The sequence below is a fragment of the Myxocyprinus asiaticus genome, chromosome 22, assembly GCF_019703515.2.
Source record: "Myxocyprinus asiaticus isolate MX2 ecotype Aquarium Trade chromosome 22, UBuf_Myxa_2, whole genome shotgun sequence".
Lineage (NCBI taxonomy): Eukaryota > Metazoa > Chordata > Actinopteri > Cypriniformes > Catostomidae > Myxocyprinus > Myxocyprinus asiaticus.
In genome coordinates, this window is record NC_059365.1 from 43,256,303 (window position 1) to 43,282,876 (window position 26,574).

Here is a 26,574-nt window from a genome sequence, read left to right on the forward strand (position 1 = left end):
TCCTGAACAAGTTCAGGCTGCAAAGAGGTGACTGTTACAATGCTTAACATTATTCCAGATTGTTCTGCACCAAGCAAAGTTTCAGCGCTTGATAACCGGCAATGTTTTTTCCCCCTTCTTCTCTAGTGTACTGATGGGCCACCGTGCCTTGTATGTCTACTGTTACAATACTGTTACGAATGTTGCTTACGATGCTTACAAAAAATACAGCCTTTTGCAACATGATGAACAATACACTGCAGCCTCCAGGTGAAAAATTAAATAAGACAGTAATATATTACTACTGTATACAACAAATCCTCGACGTTATAAAATAATTCTGTATCATATTATAATGACAAAATGCACAACAATAAATAATTGTTGGGTTATAATAATAAATGACAACTGAATTCCAAAATGTTAGTGAGTGAAGCAGTAGGTTTTGCACACCCTGTTCATTTAAAAAAAAAATATATATATATATATATATATATCAACATGGAAAACATATATTAATTATCTTTAACTAGATTTTTATTTAATTAAACATTTTGAATGTACTTGGCTACAATGGCTGATAGGATGAATTTAAAATTATAATTTAAAATCAATTTTATGCAAATTTTTAAGTAAAAAATTTAAAAATTAGGGCCCAGGCTGGTCGGTTGCTTGGGGCCTCAGAAATCATAAATGACCCTGACCAGCTAGTTCTACCAAGAGTCATAAGATTAATGGTTTGAGCACGTACGAGGTCAGGATGCGCTGACGAGTGGATTCAGTTACTCTGGAGTCAAAAAGATGTCAAACTGGACATTTAGTCATATTTTAGAGCGGACTACAGAGGAAATCTCATAGTGTATGATGTTTCACGACTAAAATATTAAGTCATAAGGTGAACAGGCAATGGACCCTTTTCACATGTTTGCGAAGTGGAAGTCGTCATAGTTGGGTAAACGCAACTATGGCTGCTGCTGAGGTGTGTGTTTTCACAGTCCTTAAAAGTTTTGCCCATTCACGTTTGGAGCAGTTGACTGCATCATCCATCAATGGTTAAATCTAAACTCAACAAAGGTTACAAAGTTGTTTTTTAGCGTTATCTGCACAAATACGAAGGTAAGTCGATACAAATTAATTATTATGGAGAGGTTGTGCGTTATATTAGCAGGGACATATTTATGTATTAAAGGAACGATCTACAAATCTGTCACCATAAATTGCAAAAATGCAAAAAAGAGGGCACAGTTAACAAATCTGAGTTGTACTTGGTGATACTATTACCTGATGGGGGGCAACACAGGATGTGAAGTGGAGAGACTCATTCTCGCTCCATTTGACTTATAACCCTGTCAAACACACACTCTTGTGTCAGTTCTAATGTGTAATTGTTCCATTGAAACCGTGACGTTACAGTGTATCACAGTTCCACCTGTGAGCGACCAGTGTAAGTTCTCATCTTGAAAATACTGTCCACAGACGAAAGTGAAGTTATCTTCTTTGCGTTTAATTGCCAGAACCCACCGAGTTTGTACAAAGTTCAGCATCTTTTGGAAAGTCATGGAAACATATTCAGTCCTTTTCTTTTAGCATTTGTGCAAAGCACTATAGTGGCACTGATTATTACTGTTCTTCCCAATTGCCGCCATAGTTTACCCAACTATGATGACTTTCGCTTCACACATGCAGAAGTGTAAAAAGGGTCCCGGGAAATCAACCACATACTGTATGTTACAACACTGGACCATGAAGAAATGGAAATGGCAAACAATCCCACTTATGCTGTGTTCCATTCAAAGTCAGATGTGGGGTGTTCCTACTTGATATCTCCGATCTGCAACCACAAAGGGATTCCATTACCAGATGCTTGACGTGTAAGGAAACAAAACTGTAAAGCTCACGTTAGCTTAGCAGTGTTCGATTGTCACCAGATATATCTCCTAGCAACTCAACTGATAAACAGTGCTGCCACGCTAGCATTTGTGTTACAGGTATACGATTATCAAAAGAGAGTATAATTTACCATGTTTTGTACACCTGTCTGTGCAAACGTTTGTTAAACAAGCTTTAGATTCATGAAATGTAGGAACTTTGACTCATTGTTCAATATTATTTAATAAAAGTGAATGTTTATCATTAACTGGTCCAACTTCTCCCTGGGTGGCGACTTGTTTGTCTGATGTCACGCACCTGCATCTCGGCGAAATTGGAGTTGAAGATTTCCGCACGAGTTTCCAAGTCAGACTTCAAGTGGCATTCCATTGCACTTTTCCGAAATTCCGACTTTCCGAGCAGCAATAGTGCTCCCAGAAATGTGTGATGTGCCACACACGTGCACCAATAGACCCCAGGTGGTGCTCAAGCACCTGCCTTTTTGGCATCTGACTAGATAAGTGTCCTTTTTGCAAGACATTTCTTTTTCTAATTTTATATTTATTTTTTTTAAATTTGGCAAATGGCATAAATTCTCAGTTAAAAGCGTGTTGTAATGCCCGACAACTGCATTTGAGTTCTAATTCTGTGGGACTGCATGAGCCCCTGCCCCTCCCTCTTCGACTTGTCACAGCCACCACAGTTAACACATGCAAATTGATTGCCCTGTGGAGCAGCATTCACGTCTCCCAGACCTGTCTTCATTGGTGACAGCCAGGTAACGATAGTGTTTGCCCTAAGCATCGGCACTGTTTGTCACTGTTGTGAAATTAAGCCACTATTAAAACATCTCAATTCAGCCAGAATAACTTAGGTAATAGCCCTCCATTAAGCTTAATAACAAACAAGCTAGTCTGGCGCTGGTGTAAAACAGCATTGTGACGCCATCGTCAATGAAAAACGAGTGAACTCTGGAAGGATATTTCCTTTGTCAGGCAACTGAAACAAATAAATATGCATTAAGTGGTTAAAAGTCAGTCATATTTGGATATCAGAAACATTAACCGACCTGTCACCTGTCACAAGAAAATGTGCAAATATATGATTCATCCACTGTTTACATGCTCATACTGATTAGCAAAAGCTTTAAGATATAGCCTAGTAAATTATGAATTCTTACTCCTGTGACACAAAATTTACTGGTAATTGTAGGCAAGCAACTGATTGTCATTTCAATACAATAGTCCAGGGCCTTTACAAGCTCAGATTTGAAAGTTTAATTGTTCATCTGATTTTAATTTTAAAAGCAGCAGAATGATCCTGCTCCCTTCCCCTCATTACACAGAACGCACTTAGCCTAATTGTTGCAACTAAACATAGGCCTACTTTGCAGAAGAGCTGCTCAATTATGGCAAAAATCATAATCATGATTATTTTGGTCAATATTGAGATCACGATTATTTAACACGATTACTCATTGACTTTGGAAACATCATGCTGTGGTGATGGGGGCGTGGTCGTGTGTCTGTCTGTGGGAGAGAGGGAGTGGTGTGGCTCATCAAGCTGGTTGACATAATTTCTAACAGCTATTTCTCATTACAGTGATAGCGGAGAGATGCTTTAAAACAGCCATTTATGGCCGAGTGGGTCCAGTGCCTCAGTCTGGCATCGCTGGAGAAAGCGATCCAGCTGGCCGAGGACTACATGGCGGCGTTTCCAGGAAGCAGAGATCCGGAGTCTCTCTGTCTTCTTCTCTCTCTCTCTCCTATCCCCAAACACCACTTCCACCCCTCCTCTTTCCATCCCATTCCTGCCCCCAGGAGGCTGGGTGGTCCGATGTCCAGGTTTCCTCCCCGCTTAGGGAGGTCTTCTTCCCCCCCATCTCTCCTGCTAACGCTGCCTCTCTCCGCTATCCCTCCCAGGCTGCCCTTCCCACGGGTGTAGGAGGGGGGCCTTGGCCAGTCTGTTGGAACTGCAGGCATCCAGGGCATTTCCAGGACCGTTGCCCCATAACGGAGGTGAGTACGCTGGTCCGGATTCCCGACACTCACAGGCTGCCCCCGATTGAGCTGGGGCGCATCGGATACCGGTGAGTATCAAGCTTTTGTGGATTTTGGCTGTTCTCAAACCTCCATCCACCAACGTTCGATACAAGACGGGGCATTGGGCACAAATAATCGGGTGAAGGTGCGGTGTGTGCATAGGGATATTCACACGTATCCGGTGGTTACTATTGAGATACTATTCAGGGGGAGAAAACATAGAGTGGAAGCCGCGGTAAATTCCCACCTCACCCATCCGCTGATTTTGGGGATGAATTGGTCTGATTTTAAGAATTTATTAAGGGACATTTGTGCAGATGGGCCCTGTGAAATAATGTCTCGGTGTGTGACGTGCAATGCTATGGCTGGGGAGGTGGTGCTAGGGCCGTCCATGTTTGCTCTGCGTCAAGATGATCCCCTGAGGGGGATTTCATTCTAGAGCAGTCACGTGACGAGTCCCTCAAACACGCATTTGACCAAGTGAGAGTAATCAATGGTCAACAGCTCCAGCCTAACTTCACGCTCACATACTTGTATTTTTCAATTATCAAAGATAGGTTGAATAGAGTGATGCAGGACACTCAAACAAAAGAAAATACAACCCAGTTATTAGTCCCGAAGAGCCGTCGGGAAGCGCTTTTCCAGGCGGCTCACCATAATCCAATGGCTGGCCATTTAGGAAAGGAAAGAACACTTACCCGCATAATGGCCCAGTTTTTTTGGCCAGGCATTCACGGGGAGGTTCGCAGGTGGAGTGCCATGAATGTCACTACGCGAACTGTATGAATTATTAGTATTAAATCTATTTGCACCAGTGTTTACCACCCACAAACCGATGGGTTGGTGGAACTATTTAATAAAACCCTGAAAAACATGATCCGTAAGTTCATACACAAGGATGCTAGGAATTGCGGTAAGTGGCTCGAACCCCTGTTATTTGCAGTGCAAGAGGTCCTACAAGCCTCCACAGGGTTTTCCCCATTCGACCTCTGAAGAATTAGAGGCAATGCTCGAGATGGGCATTATAGAAGAGTCACACAGCAATTGGGCCAGCCCAGTGGTTCTGGTACCTAAGAGCGACAGCATCGAAAAGTGAATGCAGTGTCTAAATTTGACGCGTACCCAATGACCCGTATTGATGAATTGCTCAATCGGTTAGGCACGGCTCAATTTTATTCGACACTGGATTTAACAAAGGGTTCTTGGCAGGTCCCCTTAACTCCAATCTCCTGAGAAAAAACTGCATTTTCCACATTTGTGACCCTTCCGTTCGGTTTGTTCGGGGCCCCCACCACGTTCCAGCGTCTCATGGACAAAATTCTCAGATAATACCATCATTTATAGTAATGATTGGCAGTGGCACATGCAACATCTGAGAGCTGTCCTGATATCGCTGCGGCGGGTGGGGCTCACGGCCAACCCAAAGAAATGCACAATTGGGCGGTGTTGAGCCTCATGTATTCAGATATAAGACAAAGGCAGGTCGTAAAGCCTGACTGAGGCCTACACACTCAGTCATAAATCTTACTGATAAAAACATTGCCAAAATCAAACAAAAGGAGTCCAAAACAGACAACAAATCCCATGAAGCCTTGCTCACTTTGCATCTAGGTGTGAAATTCCAACTCCTATTGGATGAGGCGCATGACAGAACGCCCCTCAACCATGATGTCATCGGGAGTAGAAATACCTCCGAGATCCTTCTGGGCATCACTTCCAGCAACTTTGCGTGCCGAGCGTAGACGCAGCTCATCGCTGCTCTCAGGTGTAGCCTCGTTGCACAAGGAAGTAACGTACGACTAGAAACTGTGGTCATACAATCTCCATCTTGCTGGACGAGTTGAGATTACTCTGTGTTCCACTGAACACTCTAACGGATCTGAAGGAGACTGCCAAGCAATCCATATCTTCATCTGTTTGCCTGCAGAAGTGAAGAAAGAAGATTTCTCTTCCCTCTTCAACCGAGTCGACGTCGCTGATTTCTCTGCCAACCCGCCGAGTATAAGCAGCCGTACCGAGGAGCGAGGAAACGGCCTCCCGTCATCACCCGAGTCTCGAGGAACTGAGTCGGAGTTAAAGGACGGATGAACACACATTCTACCTGCATCCTTATGCAACCCAAGTAAGAGGTTTATGTCTGGATAGAGATAGATTATTATAGTGTGTTATTCTTGTGTATCAAGGTTGTTGCTTGTACAGTTTACGGACCACCGAATCCACTCATTGCTGCTAATAATACTCAAGGTATTACTGTAACATACTGTTATCACGAATTAGATTTTGCTGTGTTGTAGTCCAACCATGTTTTGTATTTCCGGCATCGCGGGTGAGACCGGCACACTGAGTTTATCCATTAAAAAACCAAAGACCGCAGGACGGTTTATGAGCCGTTCACTGCGTCTCTGAGTGATAAACTAACAGCTGCTTTCTCTCCCACGATTGCGAAACTTGCTTCGGTGCCGCCACTTTATTCTCTCTCTCTCGTTCTAACCACACATACACGTGACCCCTCACAAACATTCCCACACACACATTTGGCTGGTAGATAACTTGGTGATAAAGCTCAGCTTTGTCCCTAAGTTATCGTACAAGTAGAGACACGCGGTAAAAGGGGCAGACGCCATTAACCAGCTTCTCTCCGCTCACATCTCGCGTGACGTACTCTCCACGAGAGTCACGTCCGCCATTTTGTGCGCGTCACTCCTTTCACACACACACACACACACACACACACCTTCCTCTCATGTGTTATAGGCTTATTTTGGTTACCATATCTAATCATGTCACTGTTTAGTTTGTAGTTGTAAGTCGGAAGTTTATTGACTGCATTGTATTGATTATTAATTGATATTACTGCATCAATAAACTTTGTTATATTTCAAAGAGAAGTGTTTTGGTTTGTTTTGCATACACCTGTGTCAAAGGCTGGCAGGGGATGTCAGTGCTCGGATTTAAGCCTTCATTGTTTCCTTTTGAATGTTGATGTTCTCATAGGAAATTAAACATCTGGAGAACATCAACAATCTATTATTGAGACTGTTATACTGTCTGGTTATTAGTCCCTGATTCCAGGGTGGTGCCCCGGTGATATTAATCCTTATTAATATTCTATTGATTTTGATAACTGATAATTATCTTTAATGATTGTAGAATTTGAAGGATCAATAAGCTAGTGTTAATTCTAATTAATGTTCCATTGATTTTAATAATTATCTTTGATAATAATTAATATTCTATTGAATTTGATGGTTACCATTGTTGATGTAAAGGATTAAAAAGCTAACATTGATTCTAATCAATGTTCTATTGATTTTAATAATTGATAATTATCTTTGATAATTATTCATTATTGCTAATAACCAAACCCGCTCCTGAACGTAGTGCACAACAGCGGGTGGAAGTTCGGTTCCACTTGGGTCATGGGCAGGTGCATCCGCAAATTAACAGAACCGCAGCGATCGTGGCCTGCCCAGCACCCAAGACCAAAAAAGAGGTGAGACATTTTCTGGGGCTGGCTGGCTACTACTGAAGGTTTGTGCCTAGTTACTCTGACATCACCAGCCCACTGACTGATCTCACTCAAAGGGGGCTCCCAATCCGGTCCAGTGGATGGAGTCGTGCCAACATGGCTTTTCTAAAAGTCAAATCTGCACTTTGTGGGGGACCGCTCTTATATTCTCCAAACGTCTCTCTCCCCTTTATTTTGCAGACGGATGCATCGGACAGAGGGCTGGGGGCAGTGCTCTCGCAGGAAGTGGAGGGGTAGGAGCGACCAGTGCTGTACATTAGTCGTAAACTCTCGCTGAGGGAAACTAAGTACAGCACCATTGAAAAGGAGTGTTTGGCGATCAAGTGGGCGGTCCTCACCCTCCGCTTTTACCTGCTGGGGCGGGCCTTCACCCTCTGTTCAGATCACGCCCCACTCCAGTGGCTTCACCGCATGAAGGATAACAATGTGCAGATCACCCGTTGGTACTTGGCACTTCAGCTGTTCAAATTTGAGGTGATTCACAGACCTGGGGCGCAGATGGCTGTGGCTGACATTCTTTCCAGAAATGGGTGGGGGGGTGGGTAGTTGGCAGGCCGGACATTGCCCCAGCCTGTGTCGGGCGGTGGTGGAATGTGGTGATGGGGACATGGTTGTGTGTCTGTCTGCGGGAGAGAGGGAGTGGTGTGGCTTGTCAAGCTAGTTGACATGATTTCTAACAGCTGTTTCTCATTACATTGATAGCGAAGAGACGTTTTAAAACAGTCGAACGAAAGAGGAACGACACGAGAGTGCAGTGAGTGGTGTGCCTTATTATGTGTTTTATTGTTTTACTGTGAAGCTGAAGAGTTTGAGATGTTTTGGTTAACTGAGTGTTTTGTGACATTGAACTGACTGAAATAAGAAAAGCCCTGAGAAGGCTGCATTAAAAGAGACTGAAAGAGAGAATAAAAGCTACCTGAAGCGTGTCACTGCTCCCCATCTCCTCCTTCTCCATAACCATGTAGAACCTTTACACATGCATTTATTGAACTTTTTTTAAAAACTTGTCTTTTTAACAGTGGATTTCCTTGAACTAGAAATGTAAACTGCATTGGGTAGGGGAGGAGGCTATTGTCATACGATAATTATTTTTATGTTATGTATGGTATTCAAATAAAGGAACACCTCCATCGCCATCATTTACAGCAGGGGTACTCACACTTCTATGGAATAAGATCTCCTTTTTCATCATGTTATTGCAGCAAGATCTACCTTGTACAATAAAGGCTATACATTATCACAATACCAAAATTTCAGTAGTCGGTACTGAAATTTGACAATTCTAAATACCAGTTTCAAAACCACAATAAATAACAACACTTAACTAATATGTTAATTATGGAAGAATGGTTTCAAGTTCTTAGTAATTATTCAAGACTAGTTAACAGTCAGTAATAAAATAACAATATAAAAACAGCAATAAATAGAAATAGATTACAAATAATAGAACAAAAAATACAAAAGTACTATTAGTTTACTTTTATACTTACAAGTCTGACATTTTAATACAAATCCGCTTTTTTCTCTGCTGTTTACGTACACTTTAGACATCACTCTCTATGTTTACTTGAATACCTCACCAAGACAGGCATTTTGGTGGAATTTTGAAACGCATCTGACCATTCAGGTGCGCATTAGCTTGAGCATTTTCAGCACAGACACATACTCCGCCTGTCAATCAAACAGGGCGTAGCTGATACTAGATCGCTTGCAAATTATAAAATGATGTGCTCTTCATTACTGTCAACAGCAGAATACAGTTTGTGCCGTAAAAGCAGTGCAGATGTGTTAAGAGCTGTCTCATTACATTTTTGTGTGTAATATGAGCCAGTTGGGTGACATGAAGTGAGTCAGCGTCAGTCATTGTTTACATTCAACATTACTCTGTGATCGCTCGTATTACTACTACAGTACTAAAGCTAGGAAATAGGTTTAAACGGCTTTAAACTAACAACTTCAGCATTAAGGCTCGTAACAGCAGAGAGACACAGGAATACCCCTGCTTGAACGGCTATTTTTCCACTGAGAGGATGAATTTCAATAAAATGTCATTATCTTCAGAAAGCTGACTAACAGGCTACAGCATCATCAACAGGTGATCGCACACGCTCCATACTCTCTCTCTCTCTCTCTCTCTCTCTCTCTCACACACACACACACACACACACACACACACACACACACACACACACATCCATGTTTCTTGAATAACATGTTATAAACAGCCCAAGCCGTGATATTAGTAGTTCTAAAGTGATGTTTTTGAGAGGCTTGGACACATCATTTGTTTTGAACCAGCAATGGCAGATTCTGATCCATGGTGTTAGGAAGTAGTTCCATGTACAAATGTGTTTTTTATGACTTTACTCAGTTTTTCCTAATTTTTTTTAAATGTACTTGTTCATTGAACTGTTATATATAAGCAATATCACACTCGCAATCGTGCTATATGGCCCTAAATCAGCAGACCGAATGCCATAGGCAATCATAGCAGTGCTGATGTAGGGCCATATTGCACTCTTGCTTGTGTGATATTGCTTAAATATATATTTAATTTATATGTGTGTGTGTGTGTGTGTGTGTGTGTGTGTGTGTGTGTGTGTATATATATGAGCCAAATGACACCGATGAGCCAAAACATTACGACCACTCACAGGTGAAGCGAATAACATTGATCATCTCCTAACAAGGCCAGATGTCAAGGTCTGGGTAAATCAGTTCTCATAGTCAGTGTGTTGAATGCAGGAGAAATGGGCAGGAGTAAAAACCTGAGTGACTTTGACAAGGGCCAAATTGTTATGGCGAAACGACTGGGTCAGAGCATCTCTAAAAACGGCAAGACTTGTGGGGTGCTCCCAGTCAGCAGTGGTGAGTACCTATACCAACAGTGGTTCGAGGATGAACAAACCACAAACCAGCGACAGGGTGTTGGGTGCCCAAGGCTCATCGATGTGCGAGGGCAACAAAGGCTATTCCATCTGGTCCAAACCAACAGAAGGTCTACTGTGCACAAGTCAAAGAAAATTGTAATGATGGTTACTGGAGGAATGTGTCACATCACACAGTGCATCGCACCCTGCTGCACATGGGGCTGCGCAGCTGCAGACCGGTCAGAGTGCCCATGATGACACCTGTCCACCATTGAAAGCACCTACACTGGGCACGTGAGCGTCAGAACTGGACCTAGGAGCAGTAGGATTAGGTTGCCTGGTCTGATGAGTCCTGTTTACTTTTATATCACGTGGACGGCCGTGTACCTGTGCACCATTTACCTGGGGAAGTGATGCCACCGGGATGCACTGTGGGAAGACGACAAGCCGGCGGGGGGAGTGTGATGCTCTGGGAAATGTTCTGCTGGGAAACCCTGGGTCTGGCCATTTATGTGGACATCAATTTGACATGCCACCTACCTAAACATCGTTGCAAACCAGGTACACCCCTTCATGACAATGGCACTGCCCTGATGGCAGTGGTCTTTTTCAGCAGGTATACTGTATACAGTATCATCAGTATGTACAGTATATAATGTATATTTGCAATGTAGTAACGATTAAAGAATGTTTCACTAACCATGTACGCCATGAAGAACATTGGTAACATGATAAGATTTTGAGAAAGTTAATGACAGATATCATTGTAACAACATCACTAATTTGCTGTGAGCTCACTTTCCAGTTTGAAAAAATATTCACATTATATGAGATACTGAGTGTGAAGAAATGTTTATAGTCTAAAGAACCTGTTTCCACCACAAAGAACCTTAAGTGGAATTGACTGGACAGTCTGGGTCAATGAGCATGGTTAGGGAGGATTGAGAACTTTCATGATGTTGGTTGAACTTGCTTTGAAATGGTTTAAATTTTACCAGACTGATCTCACAGTGAAATGGGAAACAGAAGGTTGAGTTTTCTTTAGCTAAAATCAGTGTTGTTGGACGTATGGGCATATGTGAGCTCCGACTTCTGTCGACTTCTTGTGTGATCATGTTGATTGTGTTCATACACAAAATTACACACTTAAAACAAACTGCATGCTCGCCTCCATTCTCTGCAGGTGGCTATACTGTATGTCTCAGTCAATGAAGTTTAAATTTAACTTAAACTTAAAAAGTATCCAATAAAAGATCTTCATTCAGTTTCTTTTATTTAATTTTATTTTAAAAAATAAATATTATAATTTATTTTTGAATCGACTTGAGTTTGTCACTGGGATATGTTGACTTTGCTTACTCATGCAGATTTAGACATTATGATTTAGAAAACTGTTTTGCTACAGTGAGCTGAAGCACAAATGTGATCTGTGTATATATTTACTTAGCTGCAGTTATGGATCATTGTTACAAAAACAGCTGAAATCGCTGCCAACACTGGAAAATGCAGATTCATAGAAAACTCTGCAGCCTGTGCCAGCCAGATATCACTTCAGTCTAATACGATGGACTTCACAGAGGATGAACTGATGCCATCACCAACTGTCAGACATGGGATACTTCACTGGACACTGCCTGAAACTTGGACTTAAAATGGACTTAACCGGAAATTAATCTGCCACAAGCTTAAAGTTGAACTGCAGTGCACCTTACTGACCTCTGCCTGCATCACCTTAGTCAAAGGATGTTCTACACTCTTAAAATGGAATACGTAGATAATAAATTAATTGCAGCATTCATCAGCAAAATAACAATAGACGATGCATCTGTTTGAAGACTTTAGTCATTAATCTTAGTTAATACAAAATATTTTTGTTTAAACACTTTTCATTAAACCGCACTATTATGACTTGAAGACATATTGCAGGTTTTTCTGTTTAAGCATAATTTTCTGTAAAGCTACTTTGATGTGTGTTGTGAAAAGCACTATACAAATAAAAATGACTTGACTCTAGACTTTTTATGAAAGAAAAAGCAAAGAACAGTGAAATGTGCTCTGCTTTCCCAAGAGTGTGTGTTTAGCCCAGAGCTTTTGGAACTCAACTGAGATAGATGCTCTATAGTGTGAAATGAGGATTGTATCTCATTTCCAGCAGCCGGTAGGCTCGGGACATTGACTTGCCGCAGGAAGAAAACAATGCTTTCAAATCACGCCGAGAGAGCTGCAGAATACAGAGCAGGAGCAGCCTTGAATAGAGACTGATAGGAAGGGGATATTCCATTGAACTTTTCTGAATCTTCACTCAGGTAAAAAGGAATGAGCTTCGGATGTGGCCAGATATCTTTCTGTGTTCAACTGATGTCAGAGCCATGTGATGGCAGTGGCTAAGTTAAGTGTTAAACTTTGGTGCGTAACCTGTCCCACGCTGTTTGTGCTACAGACATGAATGATGCCTCAAATCACTAATGTAGTCTAGCGCATACACCATATGCCCACCTATCTTTCTAAGGATTTTGCATATGGTCAAATAAAATCAGTAATGATATGTAGGGGAGAGTATGGCACAAACTAACGAGGTGCTAGGTGTAACACACATGGTTTAAACGTTTCCACACACACTGGTAGGATGAAATTTTATTCGTTTACTTGTTGCCATATCAGCACTGTGTAGAGAAAAATTACAGCAAAATTCAAAAAAACTTTGGAAGGTATCGCCAAAAGTTAATTTTACATTAGCAAAAGTAAAAATTCACACAAAAGTAAATTTTCATCTCTGTTTTTAGTGTTCATTTAAAATGAGGTTAACTTGGTATCATTTTAATCTCTAATCTGTTAGCTAGCATATTGCATAGTCTTTTAATTCTTAAATAGCCAACAGAAGTGACGATCCATGTTTAAATCCCAGTTGCACTGATGGGGTACGTTGTAACACTGCATTACAACTTGCCCCAATTATAACAAACTATATGCAATTCCATGCAGTCGGGAAGCCTTCTCTGCTGGCCTAACATGCCAAATAAATAAATATTTTTCATCCTTTCATTCTCAATCACATTTTTGCCTATGTATTTTTAATCACTTTTAATCTACAAACAAATAGATAAATGTATTCCTTGATGTCTCGCACCATGAATAAATCTGCTGACCAGAGGATGTTTGCTTATAGACAAGCCTCAGAGGTCATCTTTGGTCGCTATGCTAGTGACATATACTTAGCAAAGAGTCGCCAATTTCTGGCATACAGCCGCCTCGTTGAGGGGCTCTGGCCTGTAGTATGGTGCCTAGCACCAGTTGCGACAACCCTTTTATGTCAGATGAACTGCGTTCAGAGGCAAGAAATGCAGTCTCCAGAGCTCTGGCGAAGACTGTCAAATCATGCCTCGAGCTTGAGATTGCACATTCCTCCTCAAAGGAATTACCCAGGGGGGAGTATCCACAGCTCTACCACCATCAGAACACAGTGGCTATTGGACCAATTTTGGTGCAACTAGTATCACTGTTTCCTTGTCTTCCCGTATCTTGCACCATACTTAATGTAACACACTGACGGTGGGAAAGGCATATTTGTGTTTCGCTTCCATCTGTGAACTAAGTCGCCCAAGCCTGGTGCAGCTTGCTGTCATGGAGTACCAGAGGCGATGATGCGTGATCTCCAGGAAGGCAACAGGTTCACTTCCCCAATTCCTCTGAATTGATTGAGGGTGGAGTCTCCATTCCCCTGTCCTGGCACCCTGACACATGAGTAAACCTGCTCTGCTGTTCAGGTGGTCGGGGAGGTGTGTCGCATATAGGAATCAAGACTTGCTACAGAAGAGAATTTGGCTCACCAGGTTCAACATTGGGCTTGACCATCTCCTCCTCCTCCTATTAATATGCACCACAACTGCAGTACTGTCCGTACAAATCAGAATGTGAAACTTTGACGTCTGACCGAAAGATTCTCAGATCCAAGAAGACTACAAGCAGTTCCAGGAGATTTATGTGCCACACATTTTGTGCATCTTTCCAGGTGCCAAATGCCGGATGTCCATTGCACAGGGCTCCCCTGCCTGGGGACAACTTTGGCATCTGACCATCTTATCAAGTGTCACACCTTTCTGATAAAACTCCGTTTTCCTCCAATAGCTAATGTGGCTTAAACAGTGGGGTGTCACTAAGAGGCGAAGGTGACCGTGTTGCCAAACGTGATTAGGGACCCTCGGGCTGAGCCAGCACTGTAGAGATCTCATCTGTAGCAAGCCTAACAAGGTGACTGCGGCTGCAGTGGCCATCAAACCCAGCATTTGCTGGTACTGACACAACAGAAGGGTTCTCCCCAGCTTGAACCTTGTCAAGTGTAAGAGAATGGACTGAATGTTTTTGTTGGTCAGGTGCCGAGTTTAATTTGGAGAAAGGAAACTTGCTGACTTGGCACTCACACGCTCTTTGTCCAGTTGACTTTCAGGCCCCAATGCACTAGCAACAGGTCTCTTTGTACCTTCGATTGAGCTATCAGCAACCAAATGTTGAGGTAACACAGACGCCGCTCGGTCTCCATGGAGTGAGCACTGCATTGACACATTTCATACATGTGTGAAGGGCTAAGGACAAACCAGAGGGTAGGACCTTGAACTGGAATGCAGTCTTCTTGAAGGGGAATCTCAGCTGAGCCCGCTCAGCTGGATTTTCGCTCACTTTTGTGAACATGTTTGTGCCTCGTGCAGCCACTTCGAGGTCTGTCAGTTGTGTTGAGGCATGGCAGACTTCTGGAACACCGTCAACAGCAAAGACCTAAATAGTTTTCCAGTTACTGGCATACAGTGGTGGGGCAAGCAAAATAGTTGTCCTGGAAATGCAGTTAGAAACCACTCCACAGTATCACGTATTCCCTGTGTTTTTGCTTAAACATTTATTTTAAAAATTTTGTTTAATTCCCCGTTCCTATTTCCTGTTAATTTTGTAGTCCTTTGTAGTTTCTTTTCATGATTGGTTTTCCTCAGGTTTTTTTCAAGATTGTTTCCTTGTTTGCCCATTTGTATTTAAGCCTGTGTTTCCCCTGTATTCTTTGTCAGTCTTCACATGTGTTGTCACGTTCTGTGCCTGGTTTCCCGTGTTTTGTTTCATTTTATTCTGAGTACTTTGTTTATCTATGGTTTCCATTAAAAGCTGCATTTAGATCCTCATTCCTCACCTGCCTCCTCACAGAAAGACTGACCAAGGAATGGATCTAGCAGCTGTCAGAATTCTACTCCTTCAACAAGGGAACCGTCCAGTTGAGGATCATGTCCGTGAGTTTTTAGAACTGGCAAATGAAGTGCACTATCCAGACCGCTTTCTGGTGGTTTTCTTCCGGGCCAGTCTGAATAGTGCACTGAGGGAACTGATGCCTCCGGCTGATCCTCACTGGAGGCTAGGTGAATATGTGGAGAAGGCTCTGGAACTTTGCAGTTCCCATTATACAGTGAATTATGGCAGGAACCCTGGGCCAAATCCTTAGTCTTTGGCTCCCTTCTCGAAGCCTTCCACGGCCCCTGTCTCGGAGCCTTCCACGGCCCCTGTCTCCAAGTTGTATGATCTGCCACTGATGTTGGTGTGTAGGTCCACGAAGACCCTTCCTCAAAAATTGTCTGCGCCCATGCCTGCCATGACCAACGAGCCAGCGCCCATGCCTGCCATGGCCAACGAGCCAGCGCCCATGCCTGCCACGGCCAACGAGCCAACGCCCACGCCTGCCACGGCCAACGAGCCAAAGCCCACGCCTGCCACAGACAACGAGCAAGCGCCCACGCCTGCCACAGCCAACGAGCCAGCGCCCACGCCTGCCGCGGCCAACGAGCCAGCACCCACGCCTGCCGCGGCCAACGAGCCAGCGCCTTGCCTGCCATGGCCAACGAGGCTACGCCCACACCTGCCACGGCCAATGAGCTAGAAGCCTCGTCCATCCCAGAGCCTGCGTTGCCAACTTCGCCATCCGGAGGAGAAGGAGAAGAAAACTTTCTGTTCCCAAGACTCTTCCCGTGTACACAACTACGGAGGTCGTTCCCGAGTCTCCGCCCATGCCCATGACCACAGAGGTTGTTCCCGAGTCTCTGCCCATATTCACAGCCACAGAGGTCGTTCCCGAGTCTCTGCCCATGCCCACGACTACAGAGGTCATTCCAGAGTCTCTTCCTATGTTTCCAACCACGGAGGACATTTTCCATTCATCCAGGACTCTTTGTCTTGAGCTTGAAGGCTGAAGATCGCCCCTCGAGCCTGCCACGGCTCCGCCTGCCACGGCTTCGCCTGCCACGGCTTCGCCCCTCGAGCCTGCCACGGCTCCGCCTTCCACGGCTTCGCCCCTCGAGCCTGTCACGATTTCGCCTGCCATGGCTCCACCCCCAGAGACTATTCCATCTGCGGCTCTGCCCCCAGAGTCTTCCACGGCTCCACCCACTCCCCCAGAGACTATTCCTCCAGCGGCTCCCCCAGAGACTATTCCATCTGCAGCTCCGCCCACTCCCCCAGAGACTATTCCATCTGCAGCTCCGCCCACTCCCCCAGAGACTATTCCATCTGCAGCTCTGCCCGCTCCCCCAGAGACTATTCCTGTTGCGGCTCCGCCCTCTCCCCCAGAGACTATTCCTCCTGCAGCTCCACCCTCTCCCCCAGAGACTATTCTTCCTGCGGCTCCGCCCGCTCCCCCAGAAACTCCTCCTACAGCGGCTCTGCCGCCGGACCCGGTCCCTGTCCTGTGACCGCCTCCCTGGATTCCTGACTCTGTCTTGGCCCTGCGGCCGCCACCCAGGACTCCTGACCCAGTCCCCATCTCCTTGGTCTCCTGGTCGTCCGCCTGATCTGCTCTGGTCTCCCTGGTCGCCTGGCTGTCTGCCTGATCTGCTCTGGTCTCCTGGCCATCCACCTGATCTGCTCTGGTCTCCCTGGTCTCCTGGCCATCTGCCTGATCTGCTCTGATCTCCTGGCTGTCCGCCTGATCTGCTCTGGTCTCCTTGGTCTCCTGGCCATCCGCCTGATCTGCTCTGGTCTCCTGGCCATCCACCTGATCTGCTCTGGTCTCCCTGGTCTCCTGGCCATCTGCCTGATCTGCTCTGATCTCCTGGCTGTCCGCCTGATCTGCTCTGGTCTCCTTGGTCTCCTGGCCATCCGCCTGATCTGCTCTGGTCTCCCTGGTCTCCTGGCTGCCCGTCTGATCTGCTCCGGTCTACTTGGTCCTCCGAGCCTGCAGCGTCGCCCTGGCTCTCCATCCCTCCGGCTCCACCTTGGTTCCAAGCCTCCCTGACTTTGCCTTGTTCCTCTGCTTCCCTTGCCCCTTGTGCCCCCCTGAACTACCTGTTTTCCCCCACACCCCATGGACAATTTGTTTTTTTGTTTTGTTTTTGGAGCATCTGGAATCCGCTCCTTAAAAGGGGGCTCTGTCATGTACTTCCTGTGTTTTTGCTTAGACTTTTATTTAGAAATTCTTGTTTAGTTCCCTGTTCCTGTTTCCTGTTAATTTTGTAGTTCTTTGTAGTTTCTTTTCATGATTGGTTTTCCCCAGGTGTTCCTCGTTTCCTTGTTTGCCCATTTGTATTTAAGCCCATGTTTCCCCTGTTTTCTTTGTCAGTCTTCACGTGTTGTCACGTTCTGTGCCTGTTTTCCCATGTTTTGTTTCATTTTATTCTGAGTACTTTGTTTATCTTTGGTTTCCATTAAAAGCTGCATTTGGATCCTCATTCCTCGCCTGCCTCCTTACACACAGGGTCGATCCAGCATACATGCCTCTCAACAAGGTCTTAGTTCGTGTTGTGACATGGCAGTTCTCTGGCATGGCACTGACATGCTAAAACAGGCATCGAAATGGCCTTTGTTATGCCACAAACTCATTCCCGGCTTGCAACAGTGGGGAAACAGAGAGGGCTGCATAGGCGACACCTAAAATCTCTGTGTTGCAAAAATAGCCATATTCTGGCATGGGATCTACAACAGTAAAAACAGGACCAATAGTCCAGTGTAACTGTGGAAATGTCACACTCTCATTCCCGGCTCACAAAGGCAGGGAACGCGAGAATTACATTTAAGTTTTAGCCAGGGGTGTCATTGCACTGACACCAGGAGGTTCATAGATCTGCCAATTTCTGAGGCAGAGATCTTGTTTCCCCGAGTGCCGATTCTTGGCATGGCGCTATTCATAAGCACCGCAAAGGCAGCTGCACCAAAGACCTGAACTCTCACTTATTAGGGAGAAAGTCAAGTCATAATATTCAACTCTAGAAAGGGCAGCACCGGCAGTGCGCTGACATGGTGGACACCTATCATCTTTTCTCAATGGCTGGGTTCTCTCCAGCTTGAACCTTGTCAAACGTATGAGAATGGACCTAACGTGTTAATCGGTCATGTGTGCAGACAGATGAATCAGTGTTGTAGTACACAAGAATGGACTCGGTCTCGAAAAATGTCTGAATCAATTTGCTGTTCAGTCCGATTCATTAGGACTGCTATCTTACTGAATAGTGTTCAACGATTTCTCACATTTAATAAAACAGCATCAAGATATTTCAGAAAACGGAGAACAAACCAGTCGTTGGATAAAGTGGAGATTTACTTTCAATCATTTGAAATAAAAGACTGCTTTTTTGAGGGGTAACTTTGAGAAACTTACATTGTTGCTGTGTTATGTTAATAAGGGGCCATTCACACCAAACACGTTTTTGCATCCATCCATCCCGAAATAAAATCCTGTGGTCAAAATCCTGTGGTCCTGTGGGTGATCACTTTCACAAAAGCTTAACATTCACAATTTACTTATATAACAATGGCATCAAAAAAAAAAAAAAGACTTTCCCTGTTTGAAAACATTTCAGTTGACAACTTCCAATGTATGTATGGTATTTTCAAGGGGAAAAATATAGTTTTACATTACACAATTTTTGCCATGTTTTATGCTATTATACATATTAATTCATTTTATTTATATACTGAATATCTTAATTTCATAAAACTTTATTTAGAAGGTGAGATGCTTGGTGTGTGACACGGAGCTTGTGTATGGAAATAACACCTAATCCATGCTAAGACATTTCAGAGCTTTTCATGAGAAATAACAGCCAGAGAAGAATCCTGAATGCATGGAAGGTAGTAGGATTGATTGATCCCTATCGTGTTTGTTGATAATCTGAGCTGCATTATCATAATTTCAATGTATTTACAATATACAAACATTTTTTTTCCCTATAGCTTCTCACAAGCAGAGGGTTGATGAGGCATTGGTCAATATGGTTATCAAAGACTCTCAGCCATTTACAGTATTTGAGGATGAAGGTTTCAGGGGACTCATCCATGCTCTGGACCCTACCTACATATTGCCAACCATGCAGGCTTTAAATAAAATGGTGGCTTCAAAATATGAGGAAGCAAAGAGAAAGCCCAAGGCTCAGTTGGAAAACGTTACAGCTGTGTCTCTCACATCAGATATGTGGACTTCAATCAACATGGATGCATACCTAGCCATAACCTGTCATTATATTGATGACAATGAAAAGCTGACCACTGTCTTGTTGGGGGTTGAAAAGTTCCCAAATAGACACATGGCTGAAAATATGGCCCTGGTGAAAAATAATGTTATGGAGGAGTGGACAATCAAGGACAAAGTGAAGTGCCTTGTCACAGATGCTGCAGCAAACATGATTGTTTGTGCAAGAATTCTGCAAGTGAAACACTCAATCTGCACTGCACATGCCCTTAACACAATGGTTAAAAAATATTTTACATTTATGCATTTGGCAGATGTTTTTATCCAAAGCGACTTACAGTGCACTTATTACAGGGACAACTATATAGTATTTATTTGTACACCGATCAGCCACAACATTAAAACCACCTGCCAATATTGTGTACGGCCCCCCTCGTGCCGCCAGAACAGCTCTGACCCGTCTAGGCATGGACTCCACAAGACCTCTGAAGGTGTCCTGTGGTATCTGGCACCAAGACGTTAGCAGCAGATCCAAGTCCTGTAAGTTGCGAGGTGGGGCCTCCATGGATCGAACTTGTTGGTCCGGCACAGCCCATAGATGATTAATCGGATTGAAATCTGGGGAATTTGGAGGCCAAGTCATCACCTTGAGCTCTTTGTCATGTTCCTCAAATCATTCCTGAACAATTTTTGCAGTGTGGCAGGGCGCATTATCCTGCTGAAAGAGGCCACTGCCATCAGGGAATACTGTTGCCATGAAGGGGTGTACGTGGTCTGCAACAATCTTTAGGTAGGTGGTGTGTGTCAAAGTAACATCCACATGAATGCCTGGACCCAAGGTTTCCCAGCAGAACATTGCCCAGAGCATCACACTGCCTCTGCCGGTCTGCCTTCTTCCCATAGTGCATCCTGCTGCCATCTCTTCCCCAGGTAAATGATGCACATGCACCCGGCCGTCCACATGGTCTAAAAGAAAACATGATTCATCAGACCATGCCACCTTTTTCCATTGCTCCATGGTCCAGTTCTGACGCTCATGTGCCCATTGTAGGTGCTCTGATTGGTCTGCAGCAAGCTGTGATGCACTGTGTGTTCTTACTTCTTTCTATCATGGCCAGCATTAAATTTTTCAGCAATTTGTGCTACAGTAGCTCTTCTGTGGGATTGGACCAGAAGGGCTATCCTTTGCTCCCCATGCATATCATTGAGCCTTGGACACCCATGACCCTGTCGCCAGTTCACTGGTTGTCCTTCCTTGGACCACTTTGGGAACAACCCACAAGACCTGCCATTTTGGAGATGCTCATCTAGCCATCACAATTTGGCCCTTGTCAAAGTCGCTCAGATCCTTATGCTTTACCATTTTTCCTGCTTCCAACACATGAAATTCAAGAACTGACTCTTCACTTTCTGCCTAATATATCCCACCCCTTGACAGGGTCAAGCATAGGAGAATCAACATTGTAATGATATAATCAATGTTATTCCCTTCACCTGTCAGTGGTTTTAACATTGTGGCTGATCAGTGTATATACTGTATGTTTTTATTGCAGTAGCCCATTTTTTATTTCAAAGGTTAAACATGGACATCTCAAAAGAATTAACTGAAAAACTCATCTGGTGTCTGAGGGAACACATCTGGAATATGGAGTCACTGAGCATAATGACCATGCCAACTTTGCTGGACCCAAGGTTTAAAATCTTGGTTTCCTCAACCAGAATAAAATGACTGAGGCTGTCAAATGGCTAAAAGCAGAGTGTGCCAATATCATCAGGACCGAAGACGAAAGTCCATCGACATCGATAAGCACTCTGTCAACAGAAACACCATCCTCAACTCAACAGCCTACAACAAGCTCAAGTATTTATTTATTAATGTCTTTTTTCAAAACAAGTTTCATAGTTGTTGACTGTTGGTGTATGATGTATTCAGTGAATATACATGTACAGTCAAATCAAATCAAATCAAAATCAAATCACTTTTATTGTCACACAACCATATGCAACATAGCAGTCATGACTGTGATGAGACATATACCAGTTTACAATAAACATCAGATTTATACAAAACAACAATTTACATATCTAATATACACATAATTACACAACACAATAATAATATACAATGTACAGTATACAATACACACAATATAGAATACACATAATATAGAATACACATACAATAAAAATACTATATAATGTATATATAAAATATACAATAGGTTTTATTGTACTGTATTGACATTCAGGTTGTCGGTTGATAGTCATTTGCCAGTGTGTTGTTAAGAAAGAATATAATTTATGACAGTCCGGTGTGAGATAATAAGATTAATAAAGTGCAGTGCTGATGTATATTGATCATAAGAGATCAAGAGTTCAAAAGTCTGATTGCTTGGGGGAAGAAGCTGTCATGGAGTTGGCTGGTGTGGGTCCTGATGCTGCGATACCGACTGCCTGATGGTAGCAGTAAGAGCAGCCCATGGCTCGGGTGGCTGGAGTCTCATGATGTGTCTGGCAGTTCGCACCACCCTTTGCAGGGCTTTGCGGTTGTGGGCTGTGCTATTGCCGTACCAGGCAGTGATGCAGCCAGTCAGGATGCTCTCTACCTGTGCTGGTGTAGAACCGTGTGAGGATGTGGTGGTTCATTCCAAACTTCCTCAGCCGTCTCAGGAAGAAGAGGCGCTGATGAGCCTTCTGCACAATGGCCTCAGTGTTGACGGACCATGTGAGTTCCTCTGTGATGTGGACACAGAGGAACTTGAAGCTGCTGACTCTCTCCACTGGTGCTCCATTGATGGTGATGGGGCTGTGTTCTCTGTCTTTTCTCCTGAAGTCCACCACAAGCTCCTTTGTGTTGCTGATGTTGAGGGAGAGGTTGTGCTCTTGACACCAGTGTGTCAGAGTGTGCACCTCCTCTCTGTAGGCTGTTTTATCATTGTCAGTGATCAGACCTACCACCGTCATATCATCAGCAAACTTAATGATGGCATTGGAGCTGTGTGTTGCCACACAGTCATGTGTATACAAGGAATACAAGAGTGGGCTGAGAACACAGCCCTGCAGGGCTCCAATGTTGAGGGTCAGTGATGAGGAGATGTTGCTGCCTATTCTAACCACCTGGCATCTTCTTGACAGGAAGTCCAGGATCCAGCTGCACAGCAAGCTGTTTAAACCCAGAGCCCGGAGTTTCACATAAAGCTTGGAGGGCACTATGGTGTTGAATGCTGAGCTGTAGTATACAAACAGCATTCTCACATAAGTGTTCCTTTTTTCCAGGTGGGATAGGGCAGTGTATAGTGTAGATGCAATGGCATCATCAGTGGAGCGTATGTTGTGGTAAGCAAACTGCAATGGGTCTAGTGAGGCATGCAGCACAGAGCAGATGTAATCTCTGATTAGCCCCTCAAAGCATTTGCTGATTATGGGGTTCAGAGCATCAGGACGCCAGTCATTTAAGCAAGTGATTTTGGATTGCTTTGGTACATGCACAATGGTGGATGTTTTTAAGCTTGTGGGGACTACAGACAAGGAGAGGGAAAGGTTGAAAATGTTCATAAAAACACTGTTCATGCGCGCTCTGATGACGTGGCCCAGGATGCTGTCTGGACCCGTGGCTTTACGGATATTCATCTGTCGGAAGGATCGAGTTACATCCGCTACAGAGATGGAGAGTGAACTAACCCCTGTAGCTTCGGTCGTGAGAGCTCTCTCCGCTAGGTTTCCCTCGAAACGAGCAAAAAAATATTTGGCTCATCCGGGAGAGAGGCAGCGGTGTTCACGGTGGAGTTTTTATTCACTTTGTAGTCCGTGATGATATTAATTACCTGCCACATGCTTCAAGATTAAGTGGTATTGAACTGTCCTTCAATCTTGTCCCAGTACTGGCGTTTTGCTGCTTTGATAGTTTTGCGGAGGGCATAACTGGCTTGTTTATACTCCTCCGCATTCCCGGAATTAAAAGCGGAGGTCCGCGCATTAAGTGCTGCATGAACATCGCTATTAATCCATGGTTTCTGGTTGGGGTAGATCCGTATTGTTTTGGTCGGAACAACGTCCTCTATGCACTTTCTGATGAAACACATTACGCTATCAGCGTAAACCTAGATGTCGTCATCAGAGGCGGACCGGAACATCTCCCAATCCGCGTGATCAAAACAGTCTTGTAGCGTAGAATCTGATTGGTCCGACCAGCACTGGATCATTCTGAGGGTGGGTGCTTCCTGTTTCAGTTTCTGCCTGTAAGCGGGCAGAAGGAGAACAGAAGAGTGGTCTGATTTGCCAAATGGTGGGTGGGGGAGGGATTTGTAGCCATCCTAGAAGGGAGAGTAGCAATGGTCCAAAACCCGGTCCCCTCATGTGTTGAAACTGATATGATGGTGGTATTTTAGTGCGATTGATTTGAGATTGGTTTTGTTAAAGTCCCCGGTCACAATGAACGCAGCGTCGGTGCACGGTTTCCTGCTCACTTATACTCCCATACAGTTCCTTGAGTGCCCGGTTTGTGGCGGCTTGTGGCGGGATGTACACAGCAGTGATATTGACCGATGTGAATTCCCTCGGTAGCCATAATGGTCAACATAGATGCATGAGAAATTCCAGATCAGGAGAGCAGAAAGACTTGATAGAATGTACGTTCCTCTGATCACACCAGGATTTTTTGATCATAAAACATACACCACCACCACCTCTGCTTTTACCTGAGAGGTCTTTCGCTCTGTCTGCTCGGTGCAAGGAGAACCCCACAGTTTCGATGGCTGAATCTGGATCCAAGCAGACATCCAAGTTTCTGTAAGGCAGATAATGCAGCAGTCCCGTTGGAAAGAGATCCGCGCTCTCAGCTCACAGAGCTTGTTGTCCAGAGACTGAACATTTGCCAGTAGAATACTGGGTAGCGGGGGTCAATTTGCATGATGTCTTACTCTGATGAGAACACCAGCTCTATTTCCCCTTTTCCTTCTGCGTTTCCGCGGCCTGGCAGCCCAGACAAAGGGCTCTGCTGGTGTGTTTGTAAACAGTGGGTCGGCATTGAGGAATTGGAAGTCCAGTTTTCGGTGTGCAATTACAGAACCAATGTCCAAAAGTGTTTGTCTATCATATACAATAAGGCAGACAACATCCAAGACAAAAAACATAAGAACTGTAAACAAAACAAACAAAAAACTGCAATGTTGTGTCGGAGCTCGCAACGCAGCAGCCATACTCGGCGCAATCTTGAGTTCATCCAGTCACTCCCATTCAAGTCCTTTTCCCTTCACATTTCTTAGGTGGAAACCTGTGGCTCCTGTTAGACAGTGCTTTGGACCAGAGCAAACAAAGCTCAAATGCCACAGCTGATTCAATAGTTGAAGTAGATAGATACCTTACAGAGACAAACATTAAAAGAGCCAAAGATCCACAGGGTTATTGGAAAATACAAAAACATGTGTACCCCCATCTATACACTTTGGCACTGCAGTTTATTTGTACAACAGTCTCCTCTGTAGCCTGTAAGAGAGTGTTTTCTAAGGCAAGGGAAGTACTGTCAAAGAGGAGAAATAGACTCCAACACTGTCAAACAGCTCTTATTTCTCAATAAAAATAATTAAAAACTTCTCCATCCCCCTTCTGCCATTCCACAGTTACACAAGCACTATCACTGCCAAGTCTCATAAGCACATTTAATAACCAGATGATCCCATCACACAATATGTTCTTATTCACATCTTAGTCCTGAACTTTAAATGGATGGATCATTTTGTCCATTTCAAACTTATTTGACTTTCATTCAAACTTATTCAATTACATTATGAAATAACCTGTCATACAAGTAGTATAGAGAATACCAATGATTACATTGTTTGGTTCCTTAATGATAATCATAATGATAACAGAAATCACTCAAATGGCCCTGATCAAAAGTTTACATACCCTTGAATGTTTGGCCTTGTTTCAGACACACAAGGTGACACACACAGGTTTAAATGGCAATTAAAGATTAATTTCCCACACTTGTGGCTTTTTAAATTGCAATTAGTGTCTGTGTATAAATAGTCAATGAGTTTGTTAGCTCTCATGTGGATGCACTGAGCAGGCTAGATACTGAGCCATGGGGAGCAGAAAAGAACTGTCAAAAGACCTGCATAACAAGGTAATGGAACTTTATAAAGATGGAAAAGGATATAAAAAGATATCCAAAGCCTTGAAAATGCCAGTCAGTACTGTTTAATCACTTATGAAGAAGTGGAAAATTTGGGGATCTCTTGATACCAAGTCAAGGTCAGGTAGACCAAGAAAGGTTTCAGCCACAACTGCCAGAAGAATTGTTCGGGATACAAAGAAACACCCACAGGTAACCTCAGGAGAAATACAGGCTGCTCTAGAAAAAGACGGTGTGGTTGTTTCAAGGAGCACAATACGACGATACTTGAACAAAAATGAGCTGCATGGCCGAGTTGCCAGAAAGAAGCCTTATACTGTGCCAATGCCACAAATGACAACACCTTGACACGCCTCACAGCTTCTGGCACACTGTATTTTGGAGTGACAAGACCAAAATAGAGCTTTATGGTCACAACCATAAGCGCTATGTTTGGAGAGGGGTCAACAAGGCCTATAGTGAAAAGAATACCATCCCTACTGTGAAGCATGTTGGTGGCTCACTGATGTTTTGGGGGTGTATGAGCTCTAAAGGCACGGGGAAGCTTGTGACAATTGATGGCAAGATGAATGCAGCATGTTATCAGAAAATACTGGCAGACATTTTCATTCTTCCACACGAAAGCTGCGCATGGGACGCTCTTGGACTTTCCAGCACGACAATGACCCTAAGCACAAGGCCAAGTTGACCTTCCAGTGGTTACAAAAAGGTGAAGGTTCTGG